Source organism: Carettochelys insculpta, chromosome 32, assembly GCF_033958435.1.
Source record: "Carettochelys insculpta isolate YL-2023 chromosome 32, ASM3395843v1, whole genome shotgun sequence".
Lineage (NCBI taxonomy): Eukaryota > Metazoa > Chordata > Testudines > Carettochelyidae > Carettochelys > Carettochelys insculpta.
Window position 1 is genome coordinate 3,596,490 of NC_134168.1, and position 22,965 is coordinate 3,619,454.

Sequence of the window (22,965 nt, forward strand, 5' to 3'; positions counted from 1 at the left end):
TCTTAAAAATATATTTAGTCTCTTTAAGACACAGATAAGTGCCTAGTGGGACTGGCAAAAGTATGTAGTCTCCTAAAGGGGCAAATAAAGTTTCTAAAGGAATTTTCAAAGTTATTTAGGCACCTAAAGAGAAAGCTAGGTGCCTGGTGGGATTTCCAAAAGCGTTTAAGCAACTTAGGCAGCTAACTCTCATTGGAATGAATGAGAGTTAACTGAGTAATGGAGTGGGTGTTTCCCAAGAAAGCTCATTGCCTAACAAATAAAATGGTTTGTCTTTAAGGTGCTAGAGACTAACACGGCTACACGTCTCAGGCTATTTGTCTAATTAAAAATGTAACGCTGAAAATGCTAAGTCATTTTTGAAAATGATACTTGAGCTTGGACTACTTTGACTCTTTCACCCTCAATCTGATGTCTTCTAAATGAATATTCTGTGGTCTTGGGTAGAGGCAGAGAACATGGCTTGGAATGACTCAACTTTTTAAGAAAATCTCCCCTCCTGTATTTTATTTTGAAATAGGTAAAGGCTTCAATACAAGCCATGGCAAGGAAGAAGAGTAACTTTGCCTAGGAGAGTAGTGAAAAGACTGGACTAGAGATTTAACAAGATTAATCTCTGTCTCTGTCCCCACTTAACTTGCTCTGAAAATTCAGTAGCTTAATATAATTGATAAGGAGGTACAAAGACATTTGTAGAGATTGTAGGAGCATATTTTGTCTTGTTCAGGAGAACGTAGCCTTCCTGTTGCAGCAAACTGACTTTCATTGCAATGGACAGAGTTTTGGGAAGGTATCTGCCTTCATACCATGCCACTGCCATAGAGAGAGATGACAGCTTTGTAAGGACGCGTATCACTGTGGAATTTGGAGCACACGGTGATAGAAATTCTCCAGTGAGCTGTACAGAAACCCACACACCGAAGAACTGTTTTTTTTTCTGGTTAAAATAGATCTAAGTTTTGATCCTCAAATCTGTGGGTGGAACTCATGATGCTTTTCATACTTATATCTGTATTTGGTCTCTTAATTTTCAGAGCAATATAAAAAGAGAGAAGGTGAGAGGTATTAAAGGGAGGTTTGACTGAGCACATTTCATTCTAATGACAAAGATTTCTCATTAAATAGTGCAAATTCATGTTCAGCAGTGGAAAGTGGAATCATTCTCCCTTATGCTCAACGTGGAAGAGAGAAAAAAGCAAGTTCCATTTCTTTTTTTCACCCTTCCTGATGTTTTGGTATAACTCTGTGTTGTTGTGTACTATGACTCTTCAGGGACAAAGGTTACAGTAGATCCAAGTAAGTTGATGAAGTAAAGCATTTTAAAATGATGAAAAGAGAATTCTTAGACTCTGTATGTCATCGTAATTTGAAAACTCAAAATGTATTACCTTTAAAAAAATCTAAATATTACACATTCCTTTTTTTATGAAGACATCTTCACATGGGTTAAAAATAACTGTGTGTGGGGCATTATGTTGCAGGAAAATGGATCCAGACTCTCGGATGGTGTAAATCAGTGTTTTTTCACTAAGTCACCGGAGCCGGGTATTCCACACTGGTGTAAACTGGCTGTAGATTCATTGGAGTCAAAGGGCCAGATCCCCAGATAATGTAAACTGACCACAGCTCCAAGGAGTTGAACGAAACTTTGTGCCTTAACAGTAGCTGGGCATTTGGTCGAATAGGGTTGGAATTTGATGACATAATTGAAGTTTATAGGAGACGTTTAGTTTTGTGTGAGTTCATTCTTTGCTTGGCTTGTTCTTTTCTTGCACTTTTTTTTTTAAATTATTGCTGCCACGTGCTGTCTCGTATTTATAGCCCGTGATTAAATGTGGTGAATCTATAATGCGAAGCTCTCTACCATTGTGGGGGGGATGGTTAGACATCTCTAACCTATAGTGCAGAAAACTTTTATATCGGGTTGTTTCAGTTTCTCATATAAATTGATGTAATTATCACTTTCCTAGGGAGTGTATTTCACAAGCTCTCTGCTCTCCATGTGAGCATTTTACTTTCTTATCTAGATACAAATATTTTCCTAATTTATCCAACTTTCATCTCACTAGACTCCTAGAAAAATCATCAACACTTTTCTTAGCCCCACTCTTGGTGTGAAGGCCCTTTGTCTGTTTCAGAGAGCCGCCACGCCCTCCCTAACTTAGCCATGCAGTACACACAGTCTACTTCTTTTTCCATCTAGTGTCAACAATCAAGTTCTGGGCACCAAATATGGGAACTTGTGCTCCTAAATCATTTAGAAGTTTTCTGAAAGTCTCAGCTTACATAGACGAGACACAGTGTAGGGGAATCTGCATCTCATGAAGTGGGTTTTTGCCCACGAAAGCTTATGCTCCAAAATATCTGTTAGTCTACAAGGTGCCACAGGACTACTTGTTTTTGAAGATATGGACTAACACGTCTCCCTCTCTGATAGATGCAGGGGAAATGAATGGCCATGCTACTTTGCCTCAGCTGGAGTACTGTCTCCAGTTTGGGGAGGGACATCTTGGGAAAGATGTGAACAAACTGGAGAAGTTCAGAGAAGAGCCATAAAAATGATTAAGACAACATGAAGTCCCGTGGCACCTTAGATGCATCTGAGGAAGCGGGTCTTTGCCCACGAAAGCTGGTGCTCCAATAAACCTGTTATTCTGTAAGGTGTCACTGGACTTCTCATTGTTTTTGCAGATACAGACTAACATGATGACCCATCTGAGACTCGTTGAAAGTGCTTAAAGGTTTAGGAAACATGAGCTATGAGGGAAGACTGAAAGCACTGGAATGGTTTAGTTTGGAGAAGAGAAGGCTGAGAGGGGACATAAGAGCTTTCAAGTATGTAGATGGTTGTTAGAAGGAGGAGGGAGAAAAATTATTCTCCTCGGCCTCTGAGGATAGGACGAGAAGCAATGGGCTTAAACTGCAGCAAGGGAAGTGTAGGATGGACATTAGAAAAAATGTCCTGTCAGGGTGGTTAAGTACTGGAATAAATTGCCTGGGGAGGATGTGGAATCTCCATCACTTCACCTGACATTTTTTTTTAGAGCTGTTTAGACAAACACTTGTCGGGCATGGCCTAGACGGTGCTTGGCCCTGCCACAAGTGCACTGAAATGGACGATGTCTCAAGATCCCTTCCAGCCCTATGATTCTGTAGATTATGCACCTGCATAAACAAATCTCCCTGTGCATCAGACATGGTAAGAGTAGAAAAGATATCCAGCAAGCAGGTGATCACAGAACAAAAATATGCTTTTATTCAGAAGTGGTTTCCTGCCAATTTGCTGTAGACGAGAAACCAACAGCTCAAGCTGTTGAGCGCTCTGCAGCAACATAAAGCCATCTTGACTGTTTGGTTCAGTTGGGTTTTTGACGGCTTTACCTTGCTGAAGCAGTGTGAAGAAGATGGCGTTTTACTGGTGAAGCCGGTCCTTAGACTCACGCAGAAAGAAACCAATTTCCTTCACCTTTGAATTTATTCGTGACTTCAGGGAACTGAACTTGAAAAAGCCTCGGCAGAAATTCATTCACCGCCCCTGCATGTCTAGGTACCGAACAGGCTGCTGGTGCTAAATTTGGAAAGTGACCAATAATTTTGGGTGCCCAACTTGAGAGCCCACCAGGGGGACTGATTTCCAGGGGGTAGATGATGAATCCATTTTGAATCAGGCCTTGCTAAAGTGCCCTAAATTTGTGCAAAAAAGAGGCATAAGATCACCCAATCACAAGTCAGTCTGGAAGATCTTACCAGAGGATGTTGTGAGGGCCAGGACTTTAACAGGGTTCAAAAAAGAACTAGATAAATTCATGGAGGTTAGCTCCACCAATGGCTGTTAGCCGGGATGGGTAGGAAAGGTGTCCCTTGCCTCTGTTTGTCAGGGGTTGGAGATGAGAGATTGCATTGATGATTCCCTGTTCTGTTCGCTCCCTCTGGGGCACCGGGCATTGGCCTCTGTTGGAAGAAAATATACAGGCCTGGATGGACCTTTGGTTTGACCTAGTATGGTTGTTCTGATGTTCTTATCTTGGTCCTTATGTCCTTGAACCCTCACCTTAGCCTCAGTGCCTACCCGTAACACATTTTGTGTGAATTGTTTTCATGAGTATAGCGAAAACTGTGGAGTTGAGCTTTTGCAGTGGGAAACATAACAACATGACCAATTCCTCCTTTCAGATAACCCAACACCTTCCCAGCCTTCTCTCGTTATTTTGAAATCCAAAGACTCCAGCGGCTCTACTGCTTGTTTAGCAAGGGATTTCTACCCTCCTGAACTGAAGATGTCCATGAATCCCGACGGCCCAGTTCTGTATGAAAACGCTGAGCCTGTTCTCTCATCCGGAAAATACCAGGCTGTCAAGGTTGTCAACATTACAGCAAACCAAGATGTCCAGTGCACAGTGGAACACCACAACAAGAAGTTTAACGCAATTCTGGAATCAGCGAGACCACCAGGTCTGGTGTCATTGATCAGAGAAGCATCATCTCTTGTAGATTCGTTAACACGGGATTAGATCCTCAGCTTGCTTTAAGCACTGTTGTTTCATTAAGCCAGTGGAGCACTGCTGGTTTTCAACAGCTAAGGGTATATTTTTATGATCAGAAGGGCGAATTATGATCATCTTATTTGAGAACCTGCATAATCCAGGCCAGAGGAAAAAGTAGCCCAGTTCTTGCCTGGGGTTAGCCCTTCTGGGCAGAATCCATGTTCCATTTTCTGTGTCCAGTTAAGATTTTCTAGTCTGCCCAAGGGATTTGGAAACTAGCTGCTCTAATCCCTCATCAGGTTTTGAAGATTTGAGACTCCATCGAATGACTTTATCCTCTGCCTTGGTAACACACCTCTTCCGTCAAATCTAGAGAAGTTGTTATTCCCCTCTGATCGGCACTGGTGAGGCCACATCTGGAGCGCTGCGTCCAATTCTGGGCCTCCCAGGATAGAAAGGATGTGGGTGAATTGGAGTGGGTCCAGCGGAGGGCAATGAAATTTGTTAGGGGGCTAGAACACACGACCTATGAGGAGAGGCTGAGGGATTTGGGCTTATTTAGTTTGCAGAAGAGAAGGGTGAGGGCTGATCTGACAGCAGCCTTCAACTCCCTGAAGCAAGAGGCTCCAAAGTTTCTTATTTTTTAAATTTGGGCCTTTTGAAACCTAGACTCCATTGATGCTCAGTGAAACTTCACATGGCCACATCTTGTTTAAAAATAGGACTTAGGCTTCTAAGTCAAGTAGGGAAAGTTTTTTTTTGTTGTTTTTTGTTTGTTTGTTTTTTAAAAAAAAGAAAGATATTTAGGGATTCAGGGAGGCACCTACCAGATTTTTCAAAAGCAGCTACATCCCTAACGATAGCTAGTATGGAGGTGTGAACATCAAGAGCAGAGAAGCTGCTTCTGTAAGCGGCCAGCCACTCCCAGTCTCTGTTCAATCTGTGGCTGATGGTGTCAGATTTGCAAATGAATTGCAGCTCTGAAATTTCTCTTTGCAGCTTATTCTTGAAGTTTTTTCGTTGTAGGACTGCTACTTTTAAATTTGAGTATCCAGGGAGATTGACGTGTTCTCCTACAGGGTTTTGTATGTTACCATTCCTGATATCTGATTTATGTCCATTTATTCTTTTATGTAGAGACTGTCCAGTTTGGCCAATGTAAATTGCAGTGGGGCATTGCTGGCACATGATGGCATATATTTTATTAATAGATGTGCAGGTGAAAATGCCCTTGATGGAGTGGTTGATATTAGGTCCTGTGATGATATTGCTGGCGCAGATATGTGAGCAGAGTTGGCAACGAGGTTAGTTGTTTGGCAGAGTTTTTGAAGATACAGACTAACCCTCTCTGACACTTTACATCCTTAACTTCTACTGAAATCCACTTTTGAAAATCACTGGAGGTGCCCACCAGGCAAGCCAGCTAAATGCCTTTAAAATCCCTTGAAAAATTTACCCAAATAGATCTTCTGATTTTGTCTCCTGTAACAGACCTATAACAGAAATCCTCACGTGGTGTGGAGAAGAGCACCTAATAATATTATTTTAAATGAGATGTAAATGAGGAGATAGTCTTTCAGGGCCCCAGCGCTAGCCGATGTAAACTGGAGTTGTTTCATTTAAGTCAACAATGCTCCACCTAGTTACAGGGGGTAAGGAACTCTAGCTTGGCCCAGAAATTTAACTCAGCCAAACACCTCAAATACGTCACTTGTTCATCATGGAAAGTTTGTGCTCATCCCCTGCTTGTCATTATCTTTCTCTTCAGCTTTCACCACTCCTGGACCTACCACAAGCTCGACTGAGGTGTGTGGAACGTTGGCTCCCAGCCCCCAAGGTTAGTTTGGAAATAAGTGGCATTTTAGTGCGTTTATTCCCTATTGAGTTACTCCAGTTTCACATCATTGTAACCCCCTTGATTTCTATGGAGTTACACCAGCGTCAGTTTGCATTTCAGGGGTGACTCAGGCCAACAGACTAGCTCTTCAACTGAAGTTCATCCATGTAGCTTCCACTGATTTCTAGTGGGCTGTGCTGATTTATCCCAGTTGAAAATCTGGCTCCAGTCATTGGCAACCATCAGTGCTCTCAACAATGTAAAACCGTCGCATAATTAGTGTAAAAATGTCCTTTGTCATCTGCGCTGAACATCTGGTTTCCCTAGAGGCTCATGCCCTGTTTGCATTCAGCATTGTTGTCTCACCTGCAGAGCTAAACGTCTCTCTCGATTTACCACACTAGGTTTTTTTTTTTTTTTGTGCTGGTATCAAGTTGTCACTTCAAAGGCACAATCTCTTCTTGCTCTTTTGCAGCTGAAGAGACGGAGAAAAAGAACGCGCTGGCTGTCACTGTGCTGGGTCTGAGGGTGTTGCTAATGAAAACCATTGCCTTAAATATGCTCCTGGTCACTTGGTACCTTTATTTCTGAGGTAAGACCTGAGGGTCCGTGCAGCTTAGGTGGCTCATAGGTCCTTTTTTGGCCTTGCTCAGAGGTGCGTTACACAGAGGGGAGGAAAGTAGTTCAGTTTCCATTGTCCAGTCTCTCTTCCGCTCTGGTTCTCTCTCCCCTCATTTGCTAATGAAGGAGTGGGGCCTCAAGGCTCAAGCACAGACCTTAGATTCTAGCGAGTGGGGCTCAACTTCAGGTATCCCCCCCCATGAATTTAGGTAAGACACAAGATGACATTTTAAAGGGACTTGGTCCAGGACTACATTACCCAGAAGATCGACCTGCTCAGGGCTGATCGTCCAGGGTTTGATTTTGTGCTCCTGGTGGGGACACGCGAAATCGACCTGTCATGGGTCAGCAGTTGACTCTTGTACTCCTTAAAATTCTCTCCTTGTGTGGATAGCTGGGCAAATCGACCTCTGGGGGTTTGCTCCACACAGCACCCAGTTTCCCTTAGCGTAGACAAGGCCAAAGCCAATTTGACGAGAGATTAAAATGCTGGTTTATTTAGTGGAGCAGAATAAAGGCCGAGAGGGGATTGGGTTGCTCAAGAGGGCAAACACCATCCAGGGAGAAGGGCCATTGGCACTATGGAACAGGGCTGGCAGAAGAACAAATGGGATAAACTGGCCAGGACCACATTAAGACTGGGAAGTAGAAGATGTCTAACTGAGAAGAGTGATAGTAACAGCGATAGCCGTGCTAGTCTATACACTATCAAAACAAAAAAGCAGTCCAGTAGCACTTTAAAGACTAACGAAATAATTTATTAGGTGATGAGCTTTCATGGGACAGACCCACTTCTTCAGACCATAGCCATACCAGACTGCCTTAAATATTGAGTCTGTTCTGGTGTGGCTATGAGCTGAAGAAGTGGGTCTGTCCCACGAAAGCTCATCACCTAATAAACTATTTCGTTAGTCTTTAAAGTGCTACTGGACTGCTGTTTTGTTTTGAGAAGAGGGAGGGTCTGGGGCAAGATCCCAAAGGAACAGTTGGGGTGCACAGCTAGTGTGAAGATGGAGAGTGCTAGATGTACGAATAGGATTATAGGCTCACATTGCCTCTGAGAGAGGAGGTTGGATGTGATGACCCAGGAGAGAGTCATGTTCCCTAAGGCCTCAGTTTCCCTCTAATAAAATGAGGAGAATGGTGCTCTGTTTTCTCTGTCTCACCTTTTTTGGACACTTCAGATGTGAGCTGGCCCATCTCATGCTGGAAGTCAATGAGATGAGGACTTGTAACTCTACTAGGTCCTTTGAAAATTTCTCACACAGGAGGTGAGGCAAAACCCATCGACTTCAAAGGGAGATTGTTCCACTGACTTAGTGAGTTCTCCTCCAGGCCTAACGTGTGCGCATTTGGTAGAATCTGATCCAAAGAAACATAAGAACTGCCATGCTTTTTCCTTCACAGGTTGGATGGAGAGAGACAGAAATGATTTGCAGAAGAGAGCAACTCAGTCATCGGCTTCTATTTTTTTTTTTTTTTAATTTTTACTAGAGTCGGTCCAACAATGAAAAGAAAATCAGTATTTTAAAGTTGAAGATTCTGAAATGCCCAAAATGAAGCCAGTTTTTGCTTTCTGAAAACCTTCATCAAATTTCTCTATAACAAAATCAAGTTTGTATAGAAAATATGATTGAAATATTTATCAAAACTTTTAGTCTACTGAAAAACTGACCTTTCATGAAACGTCAAATGGACGATTTAAATCAGTTTTTTTTTTTTTTTTTTTTTTAATATGAAGTGGGGCTGCTCGGCCCCAGACTTTGGGTTCATCTGTCAGTTCCACTGGGATCTCAGCACAGGCTGAAAGGAGCCTGGTCCCAATCCATCCTCATATGTCATTAGATTGGGTGATTATTTGAAAGTGAGTGACAGACTAGTAACTAATAACATCAACTAGCAAGCCTGCATGTGTGTGTGTATGTGAGCAGATGCTAACTGCTTTCCTGCTGTATTCTCAATAAACGTGGTGTTTGCCTTTTCCCCTGAGACGGGTCCTGTGCGCTGCTCATCAGCAAAAAAATTTCCATAGAACAAGAAAACTCTCCATTCTGATGGCCAGGCTGCAGGCTTGGCTCAGAGGTGACGAGCTCCCACTAGTGCTGGAAGAGTTAAAAGTTTTCTAAATGAACCGCATCCTTTTCAGAGGGGGAGTTGTAAGCGGGATGTGGGACAAGGCCAGGCAGGGAGGTTAAGGGTTAGTAGTATTTGGGTCAGGAATAGAAGGACAGGGGAACGCGTTGTGCTATCACGCTGTTTTAGAAGTCCTCGAAGGTAGATAACGTTGTGTGTTATGATTAGATGTGGGGGTCCCAACTATAGTTCCCTGTAAGCTGGGTGCTTGGCAGCTGATCAGGAGACAGTCAAATGCCATGCAGCTGATTACCATAGTGCCCACAGCTAGAGTTTTGTTTCTACTGGTGGGGCACATTGGCACATGCCTCGGTGTGCCTAAAAATTTTATCCCAGGTTTGAACGGAAAAATCTGTGCACAGGTGGAAAAGATTAGAGGGAACATAGATCCACCCCAGGTCTGAGCCCCCTTGTGCTTGCTGTTGTACAGACACGCAGAACACTAGAATCACAGATCAGTTGGACTGGAAAGTCCAGTTCCCTGCCCACACAGCAGGACCAAGCACCATCTAGGTCATCCCCGCTGGAGATTTATCCAACCTGCTCTCCGATGATGGAGATTCTACAGTCACTCCGGGGAATTTATTCCAGTGATTAACCACCCTGACAGTGAGGAAGTTTTTTCCTAATGTCCAGCCTAAACCGTCCTGGCTGCATTTTAAGCCCATTAAATTTTCAGAGGCCAAGGAGAGCAATTTTTCTCCCTCTTCCTTGTAACCCTCTGTGATGGGATGCAGGGGTCCCCCTGCACTGCACCCCGTCCGCAGGCAGGAGTGACTCTCACTCAGCAGGTAGAACAGGAGGTTTATTAGGCGACAGAGGCCCAAGTTACACCCTCTTTTAGGCGCTTGTAAACTGCTGTCACGTCCCCTCTCAGTCTTCCCTTTCCTAAACTATACAAGCCCAGTTCTTTTAATCTTCTCTCATAGGCTCTAAACAATGAGCAGCGCTGCAGCGCCTTACCGAGGAACAGATTTATAGGAGCATAAGCTTTCGTGGGCACTCACTCGCTTTGTCCGATGCAGATGAAGTGGGTCTTTGCCCATGAGAGCTTATGCTCCTATGAATCTGTTCGTCTGTAAGGTGCTGTAGGACTTCACGCTGTTTTTGTGGGTACAGACTGACACGGCCACCCCCTGATAGGGCATATTCTCTAGCACTTTAATCCCTTCAGTTGCTCCTTTCCGGACACTCTCCACTTTCTCCACATCTTTCCTGAAATGTGGGGCCCAGAATGGGACAGAGCTGAAACCTGATCAATGCAGAACAGTGGGGAAGAATTACTTCTTGTGTCTTGCTCGTAATGCGCCTGTCCTTTGTAAGAACACACCTGGGCTCCAAAGACCTCGTACTGTAAATAGACAAAGGGTGGGAGAAAGGATCTATCATTGTCCTTACTGCATATATGTGGTACAGATGCTCGGAATGACGACAGCTCAGCTTTTGAAAACCCCCTGAGGGATTTAGACTTAAACTAAACAAAGTTCTACTCCTTGGCATCCTGGCATAAGGGACTTGTCACCGATCACCCAGGGGATCTTTGGTACGAGGGACTGGACTCCCAGTTCACAGACCCACTTTGCCTGACAGCTGTTTACACACAGACACAAGCGTAAAGTTATTGCCGAGCCCCACAGGCCCATGGTGACACTGTGGGTGAAAGGCACAGAAATATGTAGGAGCGTCTGCAGACAGGGTGGCAGAGATCAGTAAGTGGAAGGCTCTTCTGGCCTCTTCAGCCCTCACGGAAAAGCACCCTTGGCAAAGTGAGCATCAAAGGACCAGGCAGAGCATGAGCTGAAGGGCTTTCTGGAAAACTACACGGTACCAGTATAAACCTGGGTCCGCTCGCTGAGCATCGTAACTGCAGAACGGCTGAGCTCTGTTCTCCAATTCCCTGTGAGGACCAGGGGCATCTGTGATATTTTGTTGGTTAGGAACCCTTTGCCCAGAGAGCAAATTTTACAGGAAATCACGAAAAATGTCAGCGCAGGGTAGAAGTCAGTGGTGTTTGGCTATATAAATTCGTCCAGATTCAATCTCCTCAATGAAGTTGCTAGTTACACAGGAGTAAGCTCAGGAGTAAAAGCATCGTCCTCGGTGGTCTCAGAGGGGGAGCCGTGTCAGTCTGCAACTTCACAAGAAAGCAGCAGTCCTGTAGCACCTTACAAACTAGCAAATTTACTTATTAGGTCAGAGCTAGGGATTCACAGGTTTGCCAGAGACTTTGCGCATAAGGGTACACATGGAAAGGAAACAAAGAAAGTTTCAAAGGAGACAACTTACCAAGTGTCATTAGCCCATATATCCAACCCCGTTGTCTGCTCTCGCTCAGGATGGCAGAAGTCTGAAGCTTCTGTGACTGGCTTCTCGGAGAACGTAAACTGAGAAGCCGTTCGAGTGACTTTGAAAAGTTTTGCCCCATGAGGCTGTGGGAACCTCTTTATGGTGACAGCTTTACAGGTGAGGTATGGTCTTGTGCTAAGGTCACCATGTCCGTGTCCCTGTGCACCTCTCTCCTGGTGTGTGTTTATATGTGTGGATGGGTAAATAGTTATACCTACCCATGCCTGTAAGTGATTGTGGTTGTGTGTGTGTGTCTGTGAAGGACCTATATTTATGTGAGTGAGAATATATTTTTAGAGAGAGGAAGATGGTGAGAAATCAAAATGTGACTGTGGGATGTTATGACAACGTGTGCAGGTGAGTGTGTTGGTGCGTACATGTAGATAAGGGGAGTTTGTGTATGTGTGTCCAAGTGTCTCCCCATTGTACATGCATGACTCTGTATGTGGCCTTGAGTTTGTGTTTGTGCGACGTTGCGGATGCATCCAAAGACCGTGCTCTTGCCTATGTGCGGTAATAAGCCACTGCAAAGTTGTGTATGCACATGAGAAACTTTGTGCTAGAGTTTGTGTACACCAGCAGTGTGCCCTTGTAGCCAAGGAGGCTAGTGGCATATTGGGGTGCATTAGACGGAGCATTTCCGGCAGATCTTGGCTAAGTCTACACTTGCTACACTGGACGGCTGCTGTGTGATCTTTGGTACATGTACCTAAGTGAGTGGTCAGTCTTCTGGAGTTAGGGCAGATGTAGCCCTAGAGAAGTTATTATTCCCCTTTATTTGGCACTGGTGAGGCCACATTTAGAGTATTGCATCCACTTCTGGGCTCAGCAGCACAGAAAGGATGTGGACCATTGGAGAGAGTCCAGAGGAGGGCAACCAAAGTGATGAAGGGGTTGGAGCACATGACCGATGAGGAGAAGAGGCTGAGGGATTTGGGCTTATTCAGTTTGCAGAAGGGAAGAGTGAGGGGTGATTCGATAGCAGCCTTCAACTGCCTGAAGGGAGCTCTGAATCAGGTGGAGAGAAGCTGTGTTCAGTAGCAGCAGGTGGCAGAACAAGGACCAATGGACTTACAGAGTGGGAGGTGTAGGTTGGACATTAGGAAAGACTGTTTCACCAGGAGGGCAGTGAAGCACTGGAATGGGCTTCCTAGAGGGGTGGTGGAATCTCCTTCCTTAGAGGTCCAGGCTTGACAAAGCCCTGTCTGGGATGGTCTAGTTGAGGCTGGCCCTGCTTTGGGCTTGATGACCTCCTGAAGTCTCTCCCAGCCCTAGGGTTCTCTCATTCTGTGATTCCATAGGGGTGAGTTCGTACATATTTGAATACATGACTTGATAGGATTTGGCTTGTGTGACTGGGTGTGTTTGTGGGGAAGGGGGAAAAATCTGAGAACAATAAAATTAAGACAGGGTGCAACGGAAATCAACAAACAGTCATGTAAAAACTCAACCAACTAGTAACATTAATTGCTAAAAACAAACAATCCTATCACACAGCAAAACCCCATTGTTGTTACCCAATATTAAGAATTTGATAAACAAAAACATCTCCTGGGGTTCAACCTATCCAAACAGCTGAGGCCAATTTTTTTTATGCCCTTCAATTTAGAGGGGACCTAATATCTTAAAAAATATGTAAAATTTCTTAGCAGCACAGACTGAATTTCTTTCCACAGTCTCTTTCGCCCCCCACTGGTGAAATCGTTAATTTCTCTGGTAGCACAGTCTGAAACAGAACAATTCCAGTAAATAGGTCAAAGCGGGGAAAAATCCTGTCTGTTTATACCACAAGGCAAATTGGTTTGTTTTTCTTTGAGTGTTTCAACTTGTCAGCTCTTTGGCATTTCCACATGCAAAGACAAGCAGTTTGCTGCCTGCTGTGAACAGGGTGACACTTTTACTAAGAAAATGGAATGAGAGAAAAAAAGAGATTTAAGGAACTTTTCTCTTTGGACAAGGGCTAAATTAACGATTGCAAAGTAAGTGACTTAAAAAAACCACTATGGAAGATGGAATGCAGGGGGAAAATGTCAAGGTCTCCTCAAGGATGTGGATTTTCAGTTAAGTTTAGTACCCACTGGGCATTCAGATCCAGAGAGGGATTGTAAAATTTCAGCAGAGTCTCATTTGAAAGAAGGAAAATCATATTAGTAGAGTTGTGTGAGGGACCTGTAGAACTTACTGATGCCGGATATCATTATGGACAAGACAATATTCAGAAAGAGTTGTATGTTTATGTGGATAATGGGAACATCCAGGATTATGATAGATGTTATGAAGGCTATTAATGAAAGCAGAACAATAAAATTTCAATGGTGTGTTTTTCTTTCAGAAAAATGGTGTTTCACCGTCATTAGAACTGTCTGCTGGAAGGTGCTGGAGTTTGGTCAAATTTCAACTCAGAGACAAGAAAATGGACCAGCATGTTCTGCTAAAGCCAAAACACTTTTTCCCCCCAACACTGTTTCATTTCAAAATGACTTTGTGTTTCAAAATATTTAAACTAAAAATTGTTTTTCTGTTCAAGAAATGGCCAAAATTGGAGCGAAACATCTCAGTGGTTTGAATTTGGCTGCTCTGATAGACCAAACCTACAAATGTTTTGAGATTCTATAATTTTGGAAAATATCAGTTCTGGGTGGGGGAGTACAGTTTGGAATGAAAACTAATTTTAAAAGGCTTGAAACCTTTCACAAGACAGAAATTTTGTTTCCCCTCCAGCTTCAGGGCACAAACTAACTCTTCAATGATGACGTAAAGAAAAGATTTCTCCTGTGGCTAGAGAAGCACAATAACATCCTTCTTTCGAAGGATCTGGAAGACCACAGCTGGAAACAGAGCATTGGGTCAGATAGAACATGGTTGTTCTAGTTGTCCAGAACTAGTTGTCCACTTGTTCTAGTGATTCCCTTCTGCCTGTGAACCAAAGGAGTTTTTGCTGAGGGACTTATCACTGTGGGAGTAAAGTGCTGATTCCTCTCAACGGGTGTATGGGGATGGACTCAAATGCCAGGTAAGTACCTTCCCAAAATGGGGACATTTTATTCAATACACGTCTGCATATTATAAAATATTATATTAGTGTGCTAATCTGTGATGAAGGAGATCTGGGTTTAATGCCATTCTCTGCCACAGATGTCTTGTGTGATCTTAGGTAAGTCACTTAATCTATCTGCACCTCAGTTTCCCCATCTGTGAAATGGGTACATTGATCCTTCACTCTCTCACATTCAGAGGTTACGTTCCTCAAAAGTGTGTCAGGCACCCAGATACTGTACTGAGGGGAAGTCATAAATATTGAAGCAGAGTGACAGAGCAGAAATCTAAGGTATCCCCCTATTCAACTTATAAATATTCCAGGTATTGATTCTTCACTGATGCCCATGGGAGACTTTCTATTCACTTCCATGGCTTTTTATTAGGCCCTTGCAGGGGAGCATTTCACAATTGTTTAAATGGTTTGACTCACTAATTCTATTTAATATTTCCTGAGGTTTTCGAAGTAGCTTCTGAGAAGGGAAGCTGGCACTCAGCATAAAAGCCCAGATTTTAACAGTAATCGGGCATACAAAGCAGATAGGAAATCACAAATTTCACCTGCTAAGCACATCCACGTATTGCACATCTGTAAGGACAGAGCTCTAATGAGCTTCATACTCCTAAATTTCCCACATCCTACAGCAATTTAAAAAAAAACATGTACGGTTAATCATATTGTGGTGGTGCCAGAAGTAGTCTTCCAACAAGGAAGATGATGATTTTGCTGGGGGGAAGTAGCCTGGAGGGGAGAGTTTTTGTAAAGTGAAGTCATGCTGTGATAAAGCTAGTGGTTATGACAAATTTGTCTTCGGATCAGGAATGAAACTCACCATTCAGCCAAGTAAGTCGGCACCTGGTTTGAAAGCTAACCCAGCCAGCAGCTCCAAAGATGGCGGCTCCTCTTCCTTTTACTTTTGTAACATTCACTGTTACTCAGAGACCCCCGCTGGAATCTGAAAAGGGCCCGTAGACCTTACCCACGTAGGGACAGTCCTGATACCTTGGGATTTATTTTATCTAGGTACCTCCACCCTCACGTTTGCCCTGATTTTTCAAACTTGCAATCTGGTCCCCCTATGGGAACTGACTGGCCTAATTATTCTGGAGTAGCTATTTGAGTATAATTTAGCTATTCTGGTGGGGGAGCGGGATTCAGGATAACTTTCCCATGTGGCCTCTCTATTCCAGAGTAAAAGTGATTTCATTGCAGACTCAAGGCTCTGCTTCGTCAGCAGAGCAGTTATCGGAGAATAGACTCACTTTTCTGTTTCCATGGGGAGCTATTCCAAAGTGGTTTATTCCACAGTAAAACAAACCAGCAGTCATGTCGCACTTGTAAAGACTAACAAAATGATTCATTAGGTGATGAGCTTTCGTGGAGCGGACCCATTTCTTCAGATCGTCACCTAATAAATTATTTTGTTAGCCTTTCAAGTGTGACATGACTGCTGGTTTGTTTTGTTTGAATACAGACGAGCACGGCTACCTCTCAGGTATCATTCCACAGGAGTTACACAGACCCGATTCCCCACGCAGATAAGGGCTAAAGGAGTTACGCGGCTGGTTCTAATCCATGGAACCCAGACACCTAAACTCCTTTGCAACTCACGGCCCAAGGATCTGAACCGTTTGTTAGCTCTGCCTACTTAAATTACACTGATGGTGTAAAGTAACAGAGAGATTGAGCTGCCCACTTAAATAGGCTGTTGTCTCTCTGTGGTCCAGTCATGGGACTCTGGCTGTGATTTTTGTCCTGGTCATGCTCAATGAAATAGTAAAGTTTGCCTGTGGAAAATGTCATTTAAACATTATCATCTCAGTAGCATCAAAAGGCGTCAGCAGGAATTGGGACCCCTGTACCCCTGCTCTGAAGACCTTGGAAATTAAACAGTCATAGGGTAGGAGAGAAAACAGACTCTCAGCAAGGTGAAGTGATGGGACCAAGTCACTTTGTTAATCAGGGGCAGAGCCGGGAATAAAGCCAAGGTTTCCAGACTTTTGGTTCAGTCCTGTAGGCACTAGCTCATGATACCTTGAGCCAGGTATAATTTGTAGCAAAAGCTGAGATTTGCAAAAACACCTGCAATATTTTTTTCTCCAGTTTAAGTAGTATTTGGGCACACGAATCCCCTAGGTTCTTGTAAAATGTCACCCCTATTCTCCTTATCCTTAATGGGAGATATGTAGGTGAATCCCTTAGCTGTGTTAAAATAACCTCAGACACAATCTTTTAGGCAGGGATTGCCAAAGAATCTCAAGGAAGTTAGGCACCGGCATCCTTTTGAATGCCATGAGATTTTGGTGCCTAACTCACTTAGGCCACTTTGAAAATCCCAGCCTGGGGATTTTTTACCACTCAGACAGTATGAGCCCGAAGACAGAATTCCTTGCACCAAGAGATGTTAGAAACTATTCCGCCAATGTATGGACCAAATTCCCACCTAGCATAATTCAGCATAGCTCCACTGAAATCCTGGGTGAGACCCTCAGCTGGTGGAAGTCAGCATCCCTTTGCTCAGTGAAGCAGAGCTGAAGGAATTTACCAGGTTAGGAAACAGGAGTTCCTTTCTATGAACAACGGTGAGCGTTACGGTTTGTTTCCATCCTGCATCAGAAGGAAATGGAGACCTTTGGAAATTTGAAAAGAGAGAGAGAAAACCTAGAAGCTGATGGATCCCTAAGTCCAAACTTCTGATTTGTTTTTGAAGCTTGCATCCATGATGGATTAATGTACAATGGGATATAGGCAGTCTGGACAGGCAGACAGCTAGCTGAATGTCCTCAACGTGCAATGAAGCCACCTCCCAAAAGATAATCATTTCAGAGCTGAGCAGAGGGAAGGTTATGGTAAAGGGCAGAGAGGCTGTGTGGATGCCAACAATTTCAAGTTTACATTTGGCAACCGAACCATACTAAAAGTAGTGCCAAGTAAGTACTTCCATTTCAACTAGTCGAACACCATAGTGGGTTACACTGGAGGGAACACACTGCCGGTGAGAATCACTGAAGGTTGTGTAAGTGACACACAATGGAAAGCAGAGAGGGAGACAAAGTGGAAAACTCTGTGCATGTAGTGGGGTTTTTGTAGAGTGACTGACTGGTGTGGGAATGAAGGTGACAGAAAAGTGATATTTGGAGCAGGGACCAGGCTTCAAGCACAGCTTGGTAAGCACTAAATATTCAGATAGAGGGAATTGGATGCTGCTTGGACCAAAGTGGTCACTGGAGTCACTTCTGGTGATAGATTGGCCAAAACATTTTGATCATTGTATTGTGTTGGTTGGTGGGTAAGAGGGGCCTTTCTTGAGAGAGGGTAAATGCAGCTACAACTTTTTGGAATTTCGTGCAGAATATGTGGATCGATTTTTTTGTATCTGAAAATGTTAAAAGTGGCAGAAAGAGACAAGCTCCCCAGAAACTTTGAAATCTCAGCCACAATACGAAATTTTTCCCCCAGTGTGCTTTATTTTCAGAAATGGCTGACTTTTGGAAAAAATGCTGTTTTGCAACAGATGAATCCAACGAGGCAACAAAAAAAGTTTGGTATGTTAAAACAATGCCTGCTCTTGCAATAAGAAATGGAGCATTTCAGGCAAAGAGATGTGCTGATTTCAGGACGTTGGGTTTAGTTCATTTCCCAGTTAAAAATCCCAAACAACTTCATAGGGTTGATGTCAACAGGCTGATATAAGCTGAAACTGTGGGCAAGCTTTAAGACAATCTATTTGCCATCAAATTATCAGGGAATATTATGTATGCTTGTTATCCTAGAAGTTTCTGTAAACTTGATACTATAATGATCAAGCAAGCAGCACCTAAAATTAATATTCTGTAATGGGAGTAAAATTGAGATTAAATCCAATATAATTAATTAATTAATTTTCCCCTGTTACTGAACTAATGAATTCGATGGGAATGGGAAGAAAGGTAAAGATTTTCAAAAATATCCAGGGTATTTGGATGTCCAATTCCCGTTAAAATTTACCAGGCATTAGTGAAGCATCCCAATCCGATAAATGTCTTTGGAAATCTCTCATAGACACTGTTGCCTACCTCTGGTGTGAACCTGCGCAGTAGGTCTGGTTTACGCCAGCTGAGCATCTGGCCGTGCCTGTTGTTGAAAGTGAAATCAAACCTTACTGGTTTTTGTAAAGCTCTCTCGGAGTGTGACACTGGTTCGGCCTCAGAGAAGCTCATTTTTGGAAAGGGAACAAAACTGTCGGTGTCTCCAAGTAAGTTTCACTGATACAAACTCTCTACAAATGTATAGGTCCACATCACTGGATGTTGTAAGTCTGTCTGAACTTCAGTAAAACAAGGCGATGATTTATTGCCCTGGAAAGTGCCGTGTTTAACCCAGACAGGGCAGCCCCTGGCGTAATCTGGCAATGAATGAATCTATGATAAGTTATAAGAGTTGCACACTTGACCTCTAATATTGCTCATGCTTCTATTGAATATGTTCATGTCCTCCCTGGCTAGGGACTCTCAGGCACCCAAGTATAAACCACGAGTAACACCATTTGGGCCCACTGGGTGTGTTCCCAGTGAAGTTTTTCCCCCAGACTTTCAGATGAGCAGGAGTGTGGGAACGTGTCTTAAGGTTAGTGCTCTCCATTACCTTTGATGCTAACTCAGTAGCTCCTCTGGCTGTTGGGAATGTAGACTTACAGTGGGCAAGTGGTCACCTATGTAACCCAGGAATAGACAGTCAAGTCCTGGGTTAGAAATGGAGTGAGAACCTTTTAGCTGGGTAGATGGGGAAGTGAAATGGCCTCTCAGATGAAAGTCAGCTTCAACCCTCTTTGTAAAGCCCCTTGTCACGGTGTGACACTGGTGCTGACAGGTTTAAACTAACATTTGGAAGAGGGACCAGGCTTAAAGTCAATGCAAGTAAGTTCACAAATACTTAGAGGCATTCTTATCTCATCACTCTTAAATCCAGAAGGGGCCATTTGATCATCTGACTTCTGTCCTTTGCGACACAGGTCTAAGACTTCGCTCCATTGCCCCTATACTGAATCCCATAACTTGCGTTGGAGTGAAACGTAGCCTCCAAAAAGGGACCCGGTCTTGAGGTTGTCAGGAGAATGACAGCCTCTCTCTTCCACTCATAGTTTGCTCCAATAGTTCACCCTCATGGCTAAAGTACATGCGCCACATTTCTAATGTGAGTCTGTCGGCTTCCAGCCACTGGTTGCCCAAATCCAATATCCTACCCCCAACGGTGCCCACAAACTATTTGTTTAATAACAGTGAAGGGAATTAGCATTTAGTAAGTCCCATTAAATTGGTATTATCCCTTGCTCCATAGTTGTTTCCCATACTTTCAATTTCCATGCATGATAGTTATGTTCTAAATGTCTTCCTACCAATTAAGGCTACTTTATATTAAGGCCTCTACACTTTTAGAGGTGGAATCATAGAACACTAGAACTGGAAGGGACCTCGATAGGTCATCAAGACCAGCCCCCTGCCCTCACAGCAGGACCAAGCACCATCTAGACCATCCCTGATAGATTTCTGTCTAACCAGCTCTTAAATATCTCCCGTGACGGAGATCCCACAACCTCCCTAGGCAATTTATGCAAAAAGATTCTTGGCTGCTGTAGCTAGATAAGCAAGATGTTTGCTGGGATAAGTTATCAGTTTTTGTAAAGCCAGGGGTTATGGTGTAAAGCTGTCTCGAACGGATACGCACTTATCTTTGGAAGGGGGACAAAATTAACAGTCAACCCAAGTAAGTCTGAATTTTAAGCGTATTGTACTGTAATTTAGACCAAGAATGTCAAACCCAGCAGTGTGAAGGAAGGCAGCTGGCTCCCATATTCGGCCACCTCAACACAATCGCAACTGATTTGCAAAGGTGCTGAGCACCTTAAGCCCCACCTGACTTCAGACATCTTAGCTGGAGTTCAGTAATACTGCAAATCAGGGCGAACCTCCCCGTACATGTCTGAATCTGGGTGAGGACATGGGACTTTAGCAATGAGGATGCTGGCAATTAAAAAACAAACAAACAAACAAACCTCCCTTAATATTCACTGTGTGCTCTTATGGGATTCTTTGAAGGCTCTTGCAGCAAATGGGCTTCCCAAAGGTGCCTCAGTATTCCTGGCTTTTTTGAAAATCTCAGCTGTAAAACTTTACATTTCCAGGTGTTATGAATGAAGTCTGTGACTATCTCGGGAGTGAAGTAGATCAGGGAGGACAGGAAAAGGATGGCAGGGACAGATTTTGAAGAGAGTCCTTCAGTGCAAATGCAAGTGTCTGTACCATTGGCTCCCGACATGCGCGATGCAATAGTTTATTTAATGTTCTTCCCTCTCCCCGGTTTCTTACGTGGTCCATTTTGCCTTGAATGAGTGTGATGGAAGTCAGGGAGGGGCAGATTCTGCTGTCTTATACTCACAGCTTATTCCAGGAGTGGGTCAATTTAGCTCGTCCTGTTTGTCACTGAGGTGAGGTGAACCCCCGGGGTGTGGATTTTCAAAGACGCTTAGGGGAGTTAGAGCCCCAAATCTCTGAGATATGGTCACAGAAGTTCACTTAGGTTCCTTTGTAAAAGCCCACTTGCTTGTACAGATTGGGACATTCAAAGACCATGTGCTTGAATTTTTGTAGAGCCTCTGATGACAGTGGTACACTGGTATCAACAATAAGCTCCAGTTTGGGCAGGGGGCAGCCTTAGAAGTAATTCCTGGTAAGTGGAAAAGGGAGAAATGCTTCACAGTGCTCGTTTCATCTGCTGAACATGTTTCATTCTACCTTGTGTTGCTTAAAACCACTCCTGATTCAGCAAGGAGCGAGACTCCCAGACTTGAACATCAGGACAATATGTAAAATAGGTGATTTTGAAAATCTCGCCTACTTTAAGGATTAGGAGATTTAGTTCCCATTAGTTCTAATCAGTCATCCAAATAAATTAGAAATACATTGGGCAACTATTTCAGCCTATCTTTCTACTATCTATCTATCCCCATGCACTCTGCCTACCTACCTATCACCATACACTGTATCTATCTATTGGAATAAGTTTTTCTTGTACTAATAAAAGATTCAAAAATCCCCCAAGCACACAGATGCTGACACGCTTGTTACACATTGTGTGCTGGTGTTTTTGTAAAGCTTTAGATGATGGTGATGCTTCTGGCGGCAGCTATGCCATTACCTTTGGGAAAGGGACACGTTTAACAGTAAATCCAAGTAAGTGGAGAGGTCAGAAAAACTTTACAATGAACAATTTAAAGTCTGAAAATGGTCTTAGCCGAGCTTTTATGCTTATAGTTGGTGATAGTTCAATGGAATGCAACCAGTTCTGGGTTGGCTAAGGGAATAAGGACTGTTGTATCCATATGGGGACATTAACCAAAGTACCTCTCCTTTTAATTCAGTGGAGCCAGGGAAAATTTACATCACCTGAAGACTGAGCTCATGGGCTGTAAGTACAGATTGTCCAACACATTCAGCAGAGGGGAGGGTGGCAGAGTAGACATGGATATTGATAAACAGAAGTAGATGACATGTGAATTTTCTATCAAAGGTAAAGTTTTATTCTAGCCCCTAGCGCTATAGCATCAGAGCTCCTGGTTACAGAAGTTGATGCTCCAGGAATGAAATTGTGAATTGGTGACTCTGTGTTGAATCAGTTTGAAGGAGAGGGTCGAACAGTCTTTGCTGAGCATCACTGCGTATAGTGGGTGAAAGTTAGTGGGCAGAGTTTTTGCAGAGCCTCTGAAGAGGGTGCAAGGGAGGTATCTGCTTACAAGAAGGTCACATTTGGAAGGGGGACAGAGCTCTCCATTTACCCCAGTAAGTCTCAGTGGGTGCATCGCTGGCTTGTGTGAATTGAGCTTTATTGGAAAGCAGGAGACCTAATTTCTTTAGGTGCATTCAGAAATCCCTGTTCGGCTAGGTCAAGGGGAATTTAACCCTTCATACCAATAATACTAGGATTTATATAGGGTGTTTCTATGTAGATATGATATCTATTTGCACAGCACATTTCATGGAAATGAGAAATAAGCAACACTATAATCTAAAAATATGATCTGTGTTTTTATCTTGGTTTTTTTAACTAGTCCTATGCACTTCAGGCTATTTTAAGATAAGAGCCTTGCATGTGCATGTGTGTTAGAAATGAAACAGATTTTTGCTTCGCAGTTAGAGAAAGCAAAGGCAACTTAGTTGACAGCTGACTTGACATGTTTTTGTAGAAGCCTGTTTTACGGTGTTACTCTAGCAGCACCAATAAGCTCACATTTGGGAGTGGAACAGAAGTGAGAGTCAACCCAAGTAAGTGTGGAAATCATCAGCTACAGTAATTTAGGCAAAAAAGAAAAATCTCAAAGAGGCAGCTGTAAATTTCAGCTCTCCACCATAGCATTTATTCATGTTTCCCATCAATGACAAGGGCTGGGATTTTCAAATGAGATGGCAGAACCAGGAAAGAGGGTCTCAAATGACAGTGTGGGAGGTGTAGGTTGGATATTAGGAAAAACTCTT

At 43.4% G+C, this 22,965-nt stretch overlaps 1 protein-coding gene and 1 long non-coding RNA gene across 2 annotated transcripts in view; both read left to right on the forward strand.

The window, feature by feature from the left end:
- The window catches only part of LOC142004557 (T cell receptor alpha chain MC.7.G5-like), a 369,008-nt gene that overhangs the window by 258,061 nt on the left and 87,982 nt on the right, over positions 1–22,965 (forward strand). The gene's annotated exons all lie outside the window — the stretch shown is intronic.
- Positions 6,302–8,432, forward strand: LOC142005074 (uncharacterized). The gene is made up of 3 exons (XR_012643063.1): positions 6,302–6,321; positions 6,797–6,913; positions 8,350–8,432. It is a non-coding gene; the product is annotated as an uncharacterized LOC142005074 (long non-coding RNA).